This window comes from Staurois parvus, unplaced genomic scaffold (genome assembly GCF_062004578.1).
Source record: "Staurois parvus isolate SC_StPar_1 unplaced genomic scaffold, SC_StPar_1.0 ptg000011l, whole genome shotgun sequence".
NCBI classification, from domain to species: Eukaryota; Metazoa; Chordata; class Amphibia; order Anura; family Ranidae; genus Staurois; species Staurois parvus.
In genome coordinates this window covers 1,935,397-1,949,279 of record NW_028317807.1, presented here as the reverse complement: position 1 = coordinate 1,949,279, position 13,883 = coordinate 1,935,397, and the positions used below count along the sequence as shown (strand labels likewise).

At 38.9% G+C, this 13,883-nt stretch overlaps 1 protein-coding gene across 2 annotated transcripts in view; it reads left to right on the top strand.

The window, feature by feature from the left end:
- GULP1 (GULP PTB domain containing engulfment adaptor 1) overlaps positions 1–13,883 on the top strand; it is a 639,668-nt gene that overhangs the window by 293,024 nt on the left and 332,761 nt on the right. For both annotated transcript variants that reach the window (XM_089670051.1, XM_089670042.1), the window contains one exon: positions 12,512–12,591. The gene's annotated coding sequence lies outside the window, so the exon portion shown is untranslated. The remainder of the gene's footprint in view (positions 1–12,511; positions 12,592–13,883) is intronic.

The following is a 13,883-nucleotide window of genomic DNA, read 5'->3' as shown; positions in this document are numbered from 1 at the left end:
CCATGTTTGTGTTGAATCGGACCTAAATACATTTTTAGATGCATAAATTATGGCAGCATATTTGAACATTCCTTGATTTCCATGACCACTTATAAGCTAGTCATTGCTATTAGACAGTTGTCATATCTGACCACAAATCGGCAACTGCCATGAACATGCACACATATATTGCCAAATCATGCATTTTTATGTAATACAAGAGAGTGTCAAGAAGTTAGTGAGTACTCCCCAGCACTGGAAACAACAGGTTGCCTAAAAAAAAAAAAATCAATGTAACCATTTACTTCCCCTGAATAATAAAAGTTATATTTGTGCATAGATGAACACAGTGTTATAAACACGCTGTTTTTCTTTGTGACTAATGTTGGCTGACACATTGCAGTGACCATCAGCTCACAGGCATTTTCACAGTGTGAGTTTAATTCTGAAAAGCTGGGACAAAAAGCAATCAGTTGATCCCTGCTAGGGTCACACAAGAGCTTTTCATGTGAATGAATTTTTTTATATTTCAAAATTGAAACAGTGTGTGCAATCCTTAGCAAACTGCTCGTTGTTGCATTATCTGACTGTGCAATTCGATAGGAAATGTACTAATCCCATCAGATACAAACTGCCTTTGAAGGAATTAATTAGAATTATTGTTTGTAGGGGACAGAAAGCAGTAAATAACACTATCTGACAGACTGGATATAAGGTAGATTGTCACAGTATTTAATAGTCTTACAAAATCAGTGTAAGCTTACCAAGGTATTCTAATCACAGCTTCATGGATTAAAAAATACTCTAGCTGTGACATCAGCAGAGACACCTTGAACTTTTGAACATAATGGAAAGTGGCTAAGCATAATATTAGGAAATTCCTAGCAATGATTAAAATGGCTGAGAAAATGGATGTCCGCACCTCTCATGTCTCTAACCATGAAAAATACAAATGGTATTTTAGAATCCTTTGGTGCATAATTTAAGCATGACAGAGTAGATTTTCATCATGATTCTCTTTAAAGCTGTTGAACACAGAATTGTTGCAGTGTAGTAATTCAGCCTGTTACTGACTCATTAAAACACATTAAAATGCAAGTTAATCTTTTATTTTGCTATTTGTTACATTTTCAGAAAAGATCATAACGGTCTTTCTTTGCAAATACAATTTAACCCCATTATAATGTCTACGTTTTCTTTCTTAGTTTAACTGTATGTAAACCCAAAAGAGACCTGAGGATATTGGGCAAGCCATACACATGCGGTCTAAGAGGTCTTGGTGGTTCCTGTACAAACTTATGTGTGGACATTCATTTTCTAATACAGATCACAGGTTAAATCCACCTTGAGACCCTTTTGAAATGTGGGGTGCCAAAGGCTCCTGGATAATGTCTACATAATATTTACAGATTGGCTGTATCATCCCAATGTTCTAGTTACTAGTCAGATTATTTTGTTCCGAATCAAAATTCAGACACAATTTTTGTTATTCGGAGATTTGGATGTATCCGAATTTCCAAATTACAATAGATATGAATTTAAATGAATCCAAAATAATGCATTACCTGAGTTTGATTTGAATTTGAACTGAATTCGAAACGAATTTAAAAACAAAATCAAAAGTGACATGTAAACATACTGCTGACTATTGCTGATTTCCTTTAACCACTTGCCCTCCAGAGGATTTACCCCCCTTCCTGACCAGACCATTTTTTGTGATATGGCGCTGCGTTACTTTAACTGACAATTGCACAGTCATGCAATGCTGTTCTTAAATGAAATGTATGTCCTTTTTTCCCCATAAATAGAGCTTTCTTTTGGTGGTATTTGATCACATGTGTGTTTTTATTTTTTGCTCTATAAACAAAATAGACCGACAATTTTGAAAAAAAAATACTTTTGACTTTTTGCTATTAAACCATGTCCAATAAAATAATTCTAAAAAAATCAAATTTTGTCATAAATTTAGGCCAACATGTATTCTGCCACATGTCTTTGCTAAATAAAATCCCACCTTGTGTAAATTAATTGGTTTACGTGAAAGTTATAGTGTCTACAAATGGCAGTATATATAATGGAATGTTTTTTAATACTAGTAATGGCGGCAGTCAGTGACTTATAGCGGGACTGTGGCACTGCGGCGGGCATTCTGACACTGGGTGGGAAATCTTGCCCAGAAGTACTGCAGTCAATGACGTACGTGTTCTGAGAGCAGCACCCTGCTGCTGTCAGAATACAGAGATCATTTCTGCAGCTGACTAGTATTCCTGTAAAGCAAACATCAACAGTTAACAATAATCCACAGTAACACTATAGCATTAACTCAATAGAACACCTTTATTTTTCATTTTTTTAACCTTGTTTTGTAACTAAACATTTCATAACAATATCCTTTCCAGCCTTTGATTTTAGGGTCTCTCAAAATGTGATAGACAGTTACCTGACTACCTAACATCTTTAGAGAACCTTTTTGTACAGAATTGTGTGGACCCCTATAATGTGCCATGCTGTACCCTAGATTAATAGTCCACTGCGACGTGTTAGCTACAGAAGCAGTCCTTGATGCAGAGGCCAAGTTGGCCAGGACAGGTGGGACAAAAAAAAGTGTGTCGCTCCTTATTTCGTATTTACCTGAGACACAATATATTTTTTGGGGTGACTTTTGTGTTGGGGTAGGTGGGAGGACATTTGGAAAATGCCTCTCATGCAGCTGGCTAACTGCATCTGGATTTGGGCTTTGGGCCACAGCACCTTCTGGATACAAAAGGCCTGAGACAACTGCTAGCGCTAGCAGAGATCAAGCCTGCCCTTGTTAACACTTTGGACAATATATCAGAGGAGGTAATGTTCAGAAAAATTATACTAACACTGCACTTTTTGGGAAGAGGTGGAAACTAAACGCAAGTGCAAGCAGTGATCAGCTCTGATCCTGCTAACACTGCATTTTTTAGGACACTAGTATAGTTTGGATCGTGACCAAGATACTGATCCATACAAACACTGTACTAATAATGACTGTGATCAGCAATTTATAGTGGTGGGCAATCAGGCTCTAGCTGACACTGGCTAGGAGGGACACTAACGTACTAACTGACACTGACATCACAAGTGACTAATACAGTCATCAGTGATAATACTGTACAATGTCATTGTACAAATGACACTGGCTGTGTGACAGGGCAATCAAAAGGTTAACTGTGGAGGGCAATCAAGGGATTACATGCACCTAACAAGTGTATGAATGTGTATATCTGCTGCTTGTACTCACACAGAAACTGTCTGGCGTCTCTCCCCGAAAATAAAGAGCTCAGGGAGGAAGAAAGGGGACAGAGTCTGTGTGCTCTGTTTACAAACACACAGATGTCTGTGCTGTGATTGGCCACAGACAATCAGTAGGAATACAACCAAATAACAGCACAGATCAGCAGGAAGCAAGCACAACAGGCCTGAAAACCAGGAACAGGGGCGGACTGACAACTCATAGGGCCCCCGGGCAATAGGGGATCATGGGGCCCCTGTGTCCTTGCCCACACTTAAAAAAGCCTATAAAAAAAAAACGGTACCAGGGGCATTTCATGGGGCCCCCTACTGACCCCGGGCCCTCGGGCAGTGCCTGAGTGCTCGAATGGTCAGTCCACCCCTGACCAGGAAGTAAGCCTCAATGTACAAACAAAAACTCTTTTGCTTCTAAACAAATTCAATTTCTAATCAGGCTCTATACAGTTTTCCGATACAGTGTGGTTTGACCAAAGCTCTTGTTAAGGAAGTAATTGATGCAAAAGATTCATTAGGGAATCCAGATCCATTAATAATAGCAGCAGAGAACATTATTATACAGTAATATGTTTCACCTGATCTTGGGGATGTCCCACAGGAGCAATTCAATAAAGGTTATAAGAACATGTGACACTTCGGCTCCTCAACAAACATCTGTAATTGAAAGGCAGTCTTCACATAATTGCTGCTTAAATGGTTAGCGTTGTCAAAAAAGCTAATAGAAATAAATAAATAAAGCCAATTAATTTGAAAAGCTGCTTGCCACTGGTCAACCATTGTCTGCAGCATAAGGAAATTAATGGAAAAAACATTTCACCGTCATTCGTTCAGTTATGAGTTCTATACACTCATGGGAGATTTGCCATTTTCTTAATTAAAAAGTTTAACTGCATTATAACTTGAAACATTTTTTTAAATGCAACCGTACACAAAAGAAAAAGCTGCTCACACACCATGAGATAACCACCAAAGCTCACATAGAAAATACAGAAAATTGGGGCACTAATAAAAAAATAAAATTGGCTATATATTACATACACCTAATAAATTGATCAAATATTGTACACACAGGGCTTCATTCACAAAAGCAGATTGCATGTGGTATTTAGGTGACTTGACACTTTCACAAAATATCACATGTGATCCTGAAACTGTCAATTCACTATACCATTTTGCAGTATTTACCACAAAACTGTCAAAACACTAAAAAAAAATGGAGATGGATTAGAACATCTGTCAGTTTTTCATTACTGCCTGTGCCCCCGTTAAGGCGGTTCACCCTCTCTATTTGTCCCATTATCATTGAGAGTGAAAGCAAAAGAAAATCCAAAATTTTGGGTTGTCCCCAGAAAACTAATAAAGGGGATATTTTCCAATAGGGACACTAGTTCTGGTGACCTGGGGAACCCCAAGGGATTCCTTTAACCACTTCAAGTCCAGACACTTTCACCCCCTTCCTGTCCAGGCCAATTTTCAGCTTTCAGCTATCACACTTTGAATGACAATTGCGCGGTCATGCAGCACTGTACCCATATGAATTTTTTAGCATTTTTTTGAGACAGAAAAAACTTTACTTTGGTGGTATTTATTCACCACTGGGATTTTTTTTGCTAAATGAAAAAGTCCAAACATTTTGAAAAAAAGTGTTTTTCTTATAAAATTTTGCAAATAAATAATCTTTTTTCATAAATCTTATCCAACATGTATTCAGCTATCTTTTTAGTACAAAAAAAAATAACCCAAATTACTTTATAACCAAAATTTAAAATTTTTCAAAAAAAGTTTTACATTTTTATTTTATTTTTTACATTATTATTTATGTTTTGTTTTTTTTAAACATACTGTCACCCTAGCAGTACAGTGTCACCATAGCGACACTGTACTAGTTGTGGGGGTTGATGAAGACTTTTTTGTTTTGTTTTTTTACACTGATTGCTTTTACACCCATAAAGGCTGTAAAAACAATAATTTCTCCTTCTCTCTGGCAGCATTCTTTAAGCCATTGAGAAAAAATGTGAGAGCTGTGATTGGTCACAGCTTGTCACATGGTAGAAGGATGTTGTGAATAGCCTTGTACCATGTGACCTCTGTGATCATTCACAGATTTCACTAGTAGTAAGCAATGATGTCAGCAAGTGACATCTTGCTTACTACTATTCATGTGATCACTGATTGGCCAATCAGTGATCACATGATTGGGGCCTCACACAGAGGTCCCGTACAGTGATCGGTGTCAGGGAGCGCGCAGGCAGGGAATGCAGGAGGACGTTTATAAACAGCCACCAACTCCTGCACTGCTCCTGTCCAGCCGTTTATGTACATGGGCCGGAGGGGAAGTGGTCAATATGTAGGGATTTTCACTTCCTGTTTTGGCTATGGGACAGGAAGTGAAGGTAAATCTTCCCAATGGGACACAGATAGCTAAAAAAAAAAAACTTACAGGAGTTATAACCCCCCCCTTACTCTATCCAAATTGAAAAAAAAAAGTTTTGCCTATATTTTTATTTTAGAGCAAATAGACTGTGCACTTGGCAAGTTGCTCCAGAGTTTAGTAAATGAGGTAAAGCTTCACCATACATTAAAACCCAATCATATGTAAGGAGCAAAAACAACATTTTTGCTTGCACATGATTGGATGATGGAAGTCAACAGAGCTCACCCTTGTTTACTAAGCTCTGGAGCAACTTCACTTGCAAAGTGCTCAGTCTATGTGCCTTAGTAAATCCACTCCATTACTTTTAGTAAATCCACCCCATTACATGTAGTACAAGGTATCTATTTTTGCCTGTCATTTCACCAGATGTTTAGACTTTTTTTGTGTATATACAAGCATATACAAAATTTGCTGTAAAAAACCTCCCAATCACTGCAAACATATTACAATGTACATGCATATCACCATGGTCTAATCCCTTGTTAGAACATATGTCATCAGTATGTGGTGGGGATACTTTACTTTTTCACCATTATTTTTAGAGCTATCTTTCCACTGACACGTTCCCACTGACACCATTGATCTTTTTAGCTATCTATAAGAGAGTAATTCTTCCCAATGACCACACGTGTAAGGAGCTTTCTTCCTACTGACCATCACACTAATGTATCATGGGTTGTAGTTTTTGTAATTTTTTGCAGTGGTTCCCTGAAACTGGAAAGTTATTTCAAGGGTTCATCTGTATTGAAAAGGTTTGGAAAGGATGCTTGAAAGTGTAACTAAAGACAAAACTTTATTTTTCATTTTGGATGGAGTAAAAAAAGGCTATAACCTCTGTCATTTTTTTTGCTATCTGTGTCCTATTGGGAAGATTTATTTTCACTTCCTGTCCCATAGTCAAAACAGGAAGTGAGAGGAAATCCCTGCAAAGTAAGGGAATCCCGTGGGTCTCCCAAGTCTCCAGAACTCCAGTCCCTATTGGAAAATTTCACCTCTTTGGGACAACCTAAAATTTGCTATTTTATTTTAATTTCACTTGATAATGGTAAACAGGACAATAGTGAGGGTGAATCTCCATAATGGGTTACAGTCAGCAGTAAAAACCTAATAGGTGTTCTAATACCTCTCCACCCTATCCAAAACTAAAAAAAATGTTTTTTTCCTTTATGCTTTTGCTTTTAAGTAAATACTAAATATCTTTATAGACTTCAAATATTGAATGAAAATAGTAACAAAAAATCACACATACATATAAATATTCTTCTTCCATCAATAAAAGAAAGTTGTAGAAGGGTATTTATATATGTGTGTGATTTTTTTTTAAATATTTTCATTCAATATTTAACATTTAGAAAGATATTTTGTATTTACTTAAAGTGGAGTTCCACCCAAAAGGGGAAGTTCCATGTTCAAGATTGGTCCCCCGCTCCCCATTTAGGATTGGCACCCGAATTTGACAGGTACATGCTCCCACTTCCGCTGCGATTGCCTAGGTGATCAGAAATGGAAGTTGTCCTCCTACCCTCCCCAAAGTCTTGTGGGACACGTGACAGGTCCCAGAAGACAACGGGGTCATTCAGGAAGCGCAGCACTACTCATGCATGTGCAGTGGGCACCCGGCTGTGAAGCTGCAAGCTGTCACAGCCGGGTGCCCACACTGAAGATGCCGGCGCCTGGAATACAGGATGGCTGGTGAAACAGGCTGCGGCGGGGGCAACGCTGGATCAAGGGACAGGTAAGTGACAGAACAGGTAAGTGGCTGTTTTTTTAAGTCAGCAGCTACAGTTTTTGTAACTGCTGACTTTTATTTTTTTACAGAGTGAGCGGACCTCCGCTTTAATTTAACTTTGTTGTTTCCGATACACCACGTATGTCCTGTGAAAGCAGCTTCGCTTTGACTGATATTCTAGTTATATTTTTTTATTTTGTATTAATACATCTGCTGCAGGACCGCACTGACTTAGTGAGTTGGCATATGTCTACGGTTTAAACCATTTTACCTCTTTATTACTAATAAAAACTGATAGGGGGTCTAATCCTTCTCCACTGTATCCATCCCACTGGCTATCGCTTGAGATAAAATACCCCATGGTTTCGTGAGATAAATACTGCTTATTCCAGAAACATGCCGCATACGGTATTTTAGAAGTATTTTTTTGTGAATGCCTAAAAACTTTTTTGAAAAATGGTAAGCAGTATTTTACCACATTTCTTGAAGAAGTAAATGCCACTTTGTGAATGGAGCTCATAGAAACTATACAGTGCTCCCATAATACACTGTGTGTCAGATGCAAAGAATCTTCCCTGCAAAGTGAAAAACGTCTTATAATGAAATATAATGCAATCCAAAAAAACAATCCTTATGTACCTTCCACTTTCAATGGACCTTCGCCACCATGCTCCACCCAAAAAGGCTTACCGAAAAGATATGAGAATATAAAATATAAGAATAGAGAAGCCATATAACGCATAAATCAACAATTGTTTCTGGTTATCAGAGGTCTTCCCAGGTCAACAAATAAGCATCAGTGTAGATCCAATGGTACAAGAACCAAACCAAACCTCCTCAGCCTTGATCCTCTCCAAGCCTCCCATGCATGGTAGAAGAAGAATGAGGCGTGCGCTCTGCATAATGTGAAATCAACTAAAATCTTGAATGCTTGAACAGCGCTGTGTGAAAATTCCCATTTGTGATCACATAGACACACTTCCAGGTACGTTACATAGTTACATAGTTTGACTGAAAAAAGACAAAAGTCCATCTAGTTATCCAAACAAATATCCAATTAAAGACAGGTGTGTGCAGGGAGGTATGCCGGGTTCTAGTATGTGTGAAGCTGGGTACACACTATGGGAAAATCAGATGCCTGTTGTCCGATTTTCCATGAAGGTGCGTATCATGATGTAACCAACAATGGTATTAACTTGTATGAAACTTCTCTAACAAAAGGGTCCTTTCACATGGCGCGGTCCCATTTAGCGGATCCACTTGCTCAGCGGGGGATCTCTCCGCTGATCCCCACTGAGCAAGCGGATGATAGGTCTGTGACTGCTCTGCTGCTGCTCACTCTCCTCAGTGGGCAGTTGGATGAAAACGTACCATCTGTCCATTTCCATCCGACTCGATCCAACGGACAGAAGGTGAATTGGATCCCCATCCGCCCCTTTTTTGTGGATCGAATTGGATGTCGGCAGGTGTAAACGGACACTGTTTACACTTGCCGCTCCATAAAGGAGAATGGAGGTTCCGATTGAGTCCACCTGAAAAACGGGCAGGCAGATCCGATTGGAACATCCATCTGAAAGAGGCCAAAGGCAAATGTTCTTTCTTGTGCACGATTTTTATGTGTGTTGCCACGATCTTTGAGGTTGTTCTTTGCTTCTGAAAATGCACATTTTTTCTCTATTCAGTCATTTCTGATTTCTGATTACTGTACACATTGAACAAAAATTAGCCGTTATGTTCATATACAAGGGAAATTTTAGAGTTTGTCCCTTTGCAAATATTCGTTTGGAAGGTCTGAACAGGATGTTGAAAGTTGTGCACAGACTATATGAAAATCGAGCGATCATTCCTCATACAAAAATGTTCTTACGATTTTTTTTTATAGTGTTTACCCAGCTTAAGGCTCCAGTCACACAGACTTTTTGCCACTCTGTGAATCCCAGTGGGAAGAATCTACTGATTCCTGCTGCTCAGATTACCAGCTGTTTGCAGATAGCACCAGCGCCCACATTTATTCATGCCTATTCTCAAAGCCAGCGCTCACCAAAGATTCACCAAATATTATTTTGATGAAAACTGCAGATTTAAAATGATTGGAAATGGTTTTTGGAAATTTGTCTTATATGATAGTTATTTTATGGGGTTTGCATACAGTGTATTCTAATCAGTATAAAAACGATATAGACTATGATAGTAAATGTCACTATGTAAATTATTATGCACCATAACAACACTAACAACATTGCTGTTAAAGTGAACTCACCCTTAAAATAAAGCGCAGGCATACAGAAAAATAGAAAATCATACTCACCTAGATCCTAGCAGCAGTTGTCACCCATCGACTCTACCCCAAGAACTGAATGATTAAGCACCTCTGATCGCTCAGTTCTCCCCCTCTGTTCTGATCAGAGAGCGGGGACTGTCAATCTCTGGTTCTCTGCTCTGACCCTCCAGAGCTCACTGGAGCGTTGGGCTGTGGAGGGGGTGTGAGGGGCTAGATCAAGCTCTCAGCAGTTTGCTAAGAGGCTAAGCTAGGTGCCTGGATCTTTTTCTCAGCCTGGACCAGCTGACTGATGTAAGCTGACAGCGGATTGTAGCCCACTATTGGCTGAAAATGGACCACAAGAGTACAGAATGAACTGCACTCCTGTAACGCATGTATAGCCAAAAGAGCTTTGGCCCTACTTTTCTTTTAAATGTCTAATTTTAGCAATGTTAACATTCGTGCTGTAATGGATAAATAAATAACAACAGAACAGCTGAAATACAAACCTTTCCTGAAAAAAAAAAGGCTTCTGATTCCCTGACTACAGTTACTATCTACAGTCTAAAGGCTTTGTAATGTCATTGAAGGTCACAGTCAGAGTTTAGATTGCCTGTTCCTCTGCTTTGGAAGATATATCATGTCACTAAGGCAGCCCATAGATGATTCCCGATGTGGATGGGGGAATCTTCCGGGCTGAGCTCTTGTACTATGACAGTGGGGAGGCTTCCATACTGTCAGAATACACTGGAAAGCTCTGCCACTATAGTCTGCAGAGCTGATCGAGTGGAGAAAATCTAATAGGGTGGTTGTACAGAAGTCGAACGGTTGTACAAAAGTCAGTAGATTGACTTTTGTATAACCTCAATGCCCATACATGGATCAAAATTTGTCCGGTCCCTGCTGAACCAGCTGAAATTTGATCCATTTATGACCGGCTTAACTACTTGCCTACTGGGCACTTTTACCCCCTTCCTGCCCAGGCCAAATTTCAGCTTTCATTGCTATCGCAATGAATAACAATTGCACGATCATGCAACACTGTACCCAAACAAAATTTGTATCATTTGTTGCACACAGATAGAGCTTTCTTTTGGTTGTATTTATTCACTGCTTGGGTTTTTATTTTTTGCACTATAAATGAAAAAAGAACAAAAAAGTTGAAAAAAAAGGTTTTCTTTGTTTCTATTATAACATTTTGCAAACATATAATTTTTCTCCTTCACTGATGTGCATTGATGAGGCTGCACTGATGGGCACTGATAGGCAGCACTGCTAGGCACTGACAGCCAGCGCTGATGGGCACTGATAGGTAGCACTGATGAGGCGGCGCTGATGAAGCTGCACTGGTGGGCATTGATGAGGAAGCACTGATGATGCACTGATGTGCAGCAATGATGGGTACTGATAGGCAGCACTGATGGGCATGATAGGCAGCACTGATGGGCAGCACTGGCTGGCGGCACTGACTGATAACACCGACTGGAGCAGGAGCGGACTGACAACTCATGGGGCCCCCGGGCAATAGGGAATCATGGGGCCCCTGTGCCCTCACCCACACTCAATAGGGAATCTCACGGGGCCCCCTACTGACCCCGGGCCCTCGGGCAGTGCCCAAATGCCTAAATGGTCAGTCCACTCCTGGACTGGAGGCACTGACAGGCGGCACTGGTGGACTGTTCCTGGTCTGTGGAGCCTATTCTGGGCTTGACAACGTCAGGAATAGTCCACAACTCGAGACCATGGAGGAACCATACTGGCCTTGTGCTGGGAGGATCAGAGGATTAGGAGAGTATGAGTATCTCCTTTCACCTCTTCCCTAGACAAAAACAAGCAGTTAAACCGTGCAGTGCAGGAACAGCCCATCTGCATAGGAAAATATTTGCCCAGAAATTAGCTTCAAACAGAGCATTCTTTTAATATGGAACATTGGGATTCACAAGCACATTATAAGAGAACACAATGCATACTAAAATATACTTATCATAGAGCATGTTCAATTTGTGAAGTGAATAATTGTAGTACCATTCACTAATACAACTTTAAACACAAATATTGTATCCTGTTTGTACTTTAAAATCAAAGAAAATGAAAGCAACGCCTTTTTACTTGCTACTTTTTTAATACATAAGACATTTTGTCTTGCTTGTTGAGGCAGCTATATTGAAAAAATAATAGTGTTGTTGGATGATTTATATTTAATGCATTTTTAGCTTGTCTTGCTTTATCTGCATGTTCAGCTATGTTGTTTTATAATAACTTGCAGCTATGCTACATCTTTAATGAGATTCAAGATATTTTCTGTTCAGATCCCTACACAATGCTTTTTTGAAATTAAATTGGTAAGATCAGGCTCAAAGCCAGCTTTACAGAACTGTATGCATTATAGATTCTAGAAACTGAAGGTAAGGAAAGCTAAAAAACATCATAAAATATGTAAACCTTCAGTACAGGAATCAAGTGGGTCATACGACAGAATCCGTAGACAGGACTGAGCCATGCAGCATCAAACATTGCTTAATGGTCAAGTATCTTGTTGCACATTGTTGGACAATAATCAGAAACAATAATGAGTTATTGAATATTTTAGATGATGAGGTGTTGGCAATAAGTTGACTAGCTGATTTAGAATAAAATTCCTAAAGTGAATTACACACCACACTGGTTTTATCTAATACTTTTTTCTTTTGCGGCTGTAATCTATTAAGGATGTATTATAGGAAACTTGTGCACTGTTATAGTAAAGAAGAAACTAATGGTTGACGAAATAGCAGATAGCCTAGTGGTATAGAGACGGGTGCTAATTATATTTCTTCCTCTGTTATCTTTACAGATCCCTGTTACACAGTATGAAATGTGGTGTCACTTCACAACAGGGCCTGGATAACAAAGCAACCTTGAAAATAAGTGACAGTAAGTTATTTTCCTACTTCCTACTCGTAGAAAAATACAGCCCTTGTGATCTTAAAGCATATTCAAAGCTGGGGAAAAAAAACGCCCCCGAGCTTGAATAATGATTATATGTAAACTGCTTGATTTTTTACATTTTTTACGTGGTTTTTTTGTTTCTTTAAAATCCACGTGAATGCATGGCTCTTCACTTTGTGGCTTTCTCTTTATGTAGGAAAAACCCTAATAATGGCATGGAGCCAACTCCTCCTTATTGTAGGCTTAGTCTATGAATCTATCAGGAGTGAGCAGCTTTAGGCTGACAGAGCTGCTTCTCATTATGTTTACAGTGAGTGGGCATTGTCACCCCAGGAAAGGAAGTGTCTTACTGACAGGGTAACCAGGTAGAGGGAAGGCAATAGAAAGAAAGAAAAAGCAATTACAGCACCAAAATGAGTGAAAGTTAAATGCCTATTTTATAATGTTTTGCTTAAAGGTTTATCTATAGTGAACGTTTCTACACATTACAAATATAAAACTTCCACAGTAATTCGAGACAGGCACCCTTATATGCCTGATTGTTCCTTCAAATATGTTTCCAAGGACTCTGAGCCTCCAAAACAAGGAGCACTCTGATATGATAAATACCAAAAATGCTTTTGTCAGGAGCTGGCCTGCCCCCACTGAAACCAACCCTATCTTGCTTTTGTTTTTTTCAGATGCTTTTTATTAGGTTTCATTTTTTTACATAAATACAGACAAAAACATAACAAATGTCCTTACAAAACAAGACTATTATAAAATAAATAAATAAATAAAACAATAATTTGTTCCTATATATTTCAGTCATCCCTGAGGAATGTTAATGTTACAACGCAATTAGTAATTCAGTAAGTTCCCCACCATAGACCCCTCATAGAATAGCATCAGGAGACTATGTATGGGGAGGATAACCAAGAGGACTAGATTTTATTACATTTATTAATGCAACCCCTGTGTTTATAAGTAAGTCACTCTATATCCAGCAAAAGATTCAGCACCGTGCAGCACTGAACACAAATTGGAGGGTTAGAGACAGCCATCGTTCAGAAATCAACTTACAAGCAATAATTAAAAAATGGGAAAATACAATTTTCTGATAAATCAATGACTGGTCCTCTGGGAATATGCCCAAAATGGCAAATTTAGGATCAGGAGTCAATTGGGTTGAACAAAGTTCTGATAAAATGCAAAATATATCTATCCAATGTTGAAATAACTTAGGACAGTGCCATGACATATGGATTAACAAGCCCTTGTGCATAAAACATATATAA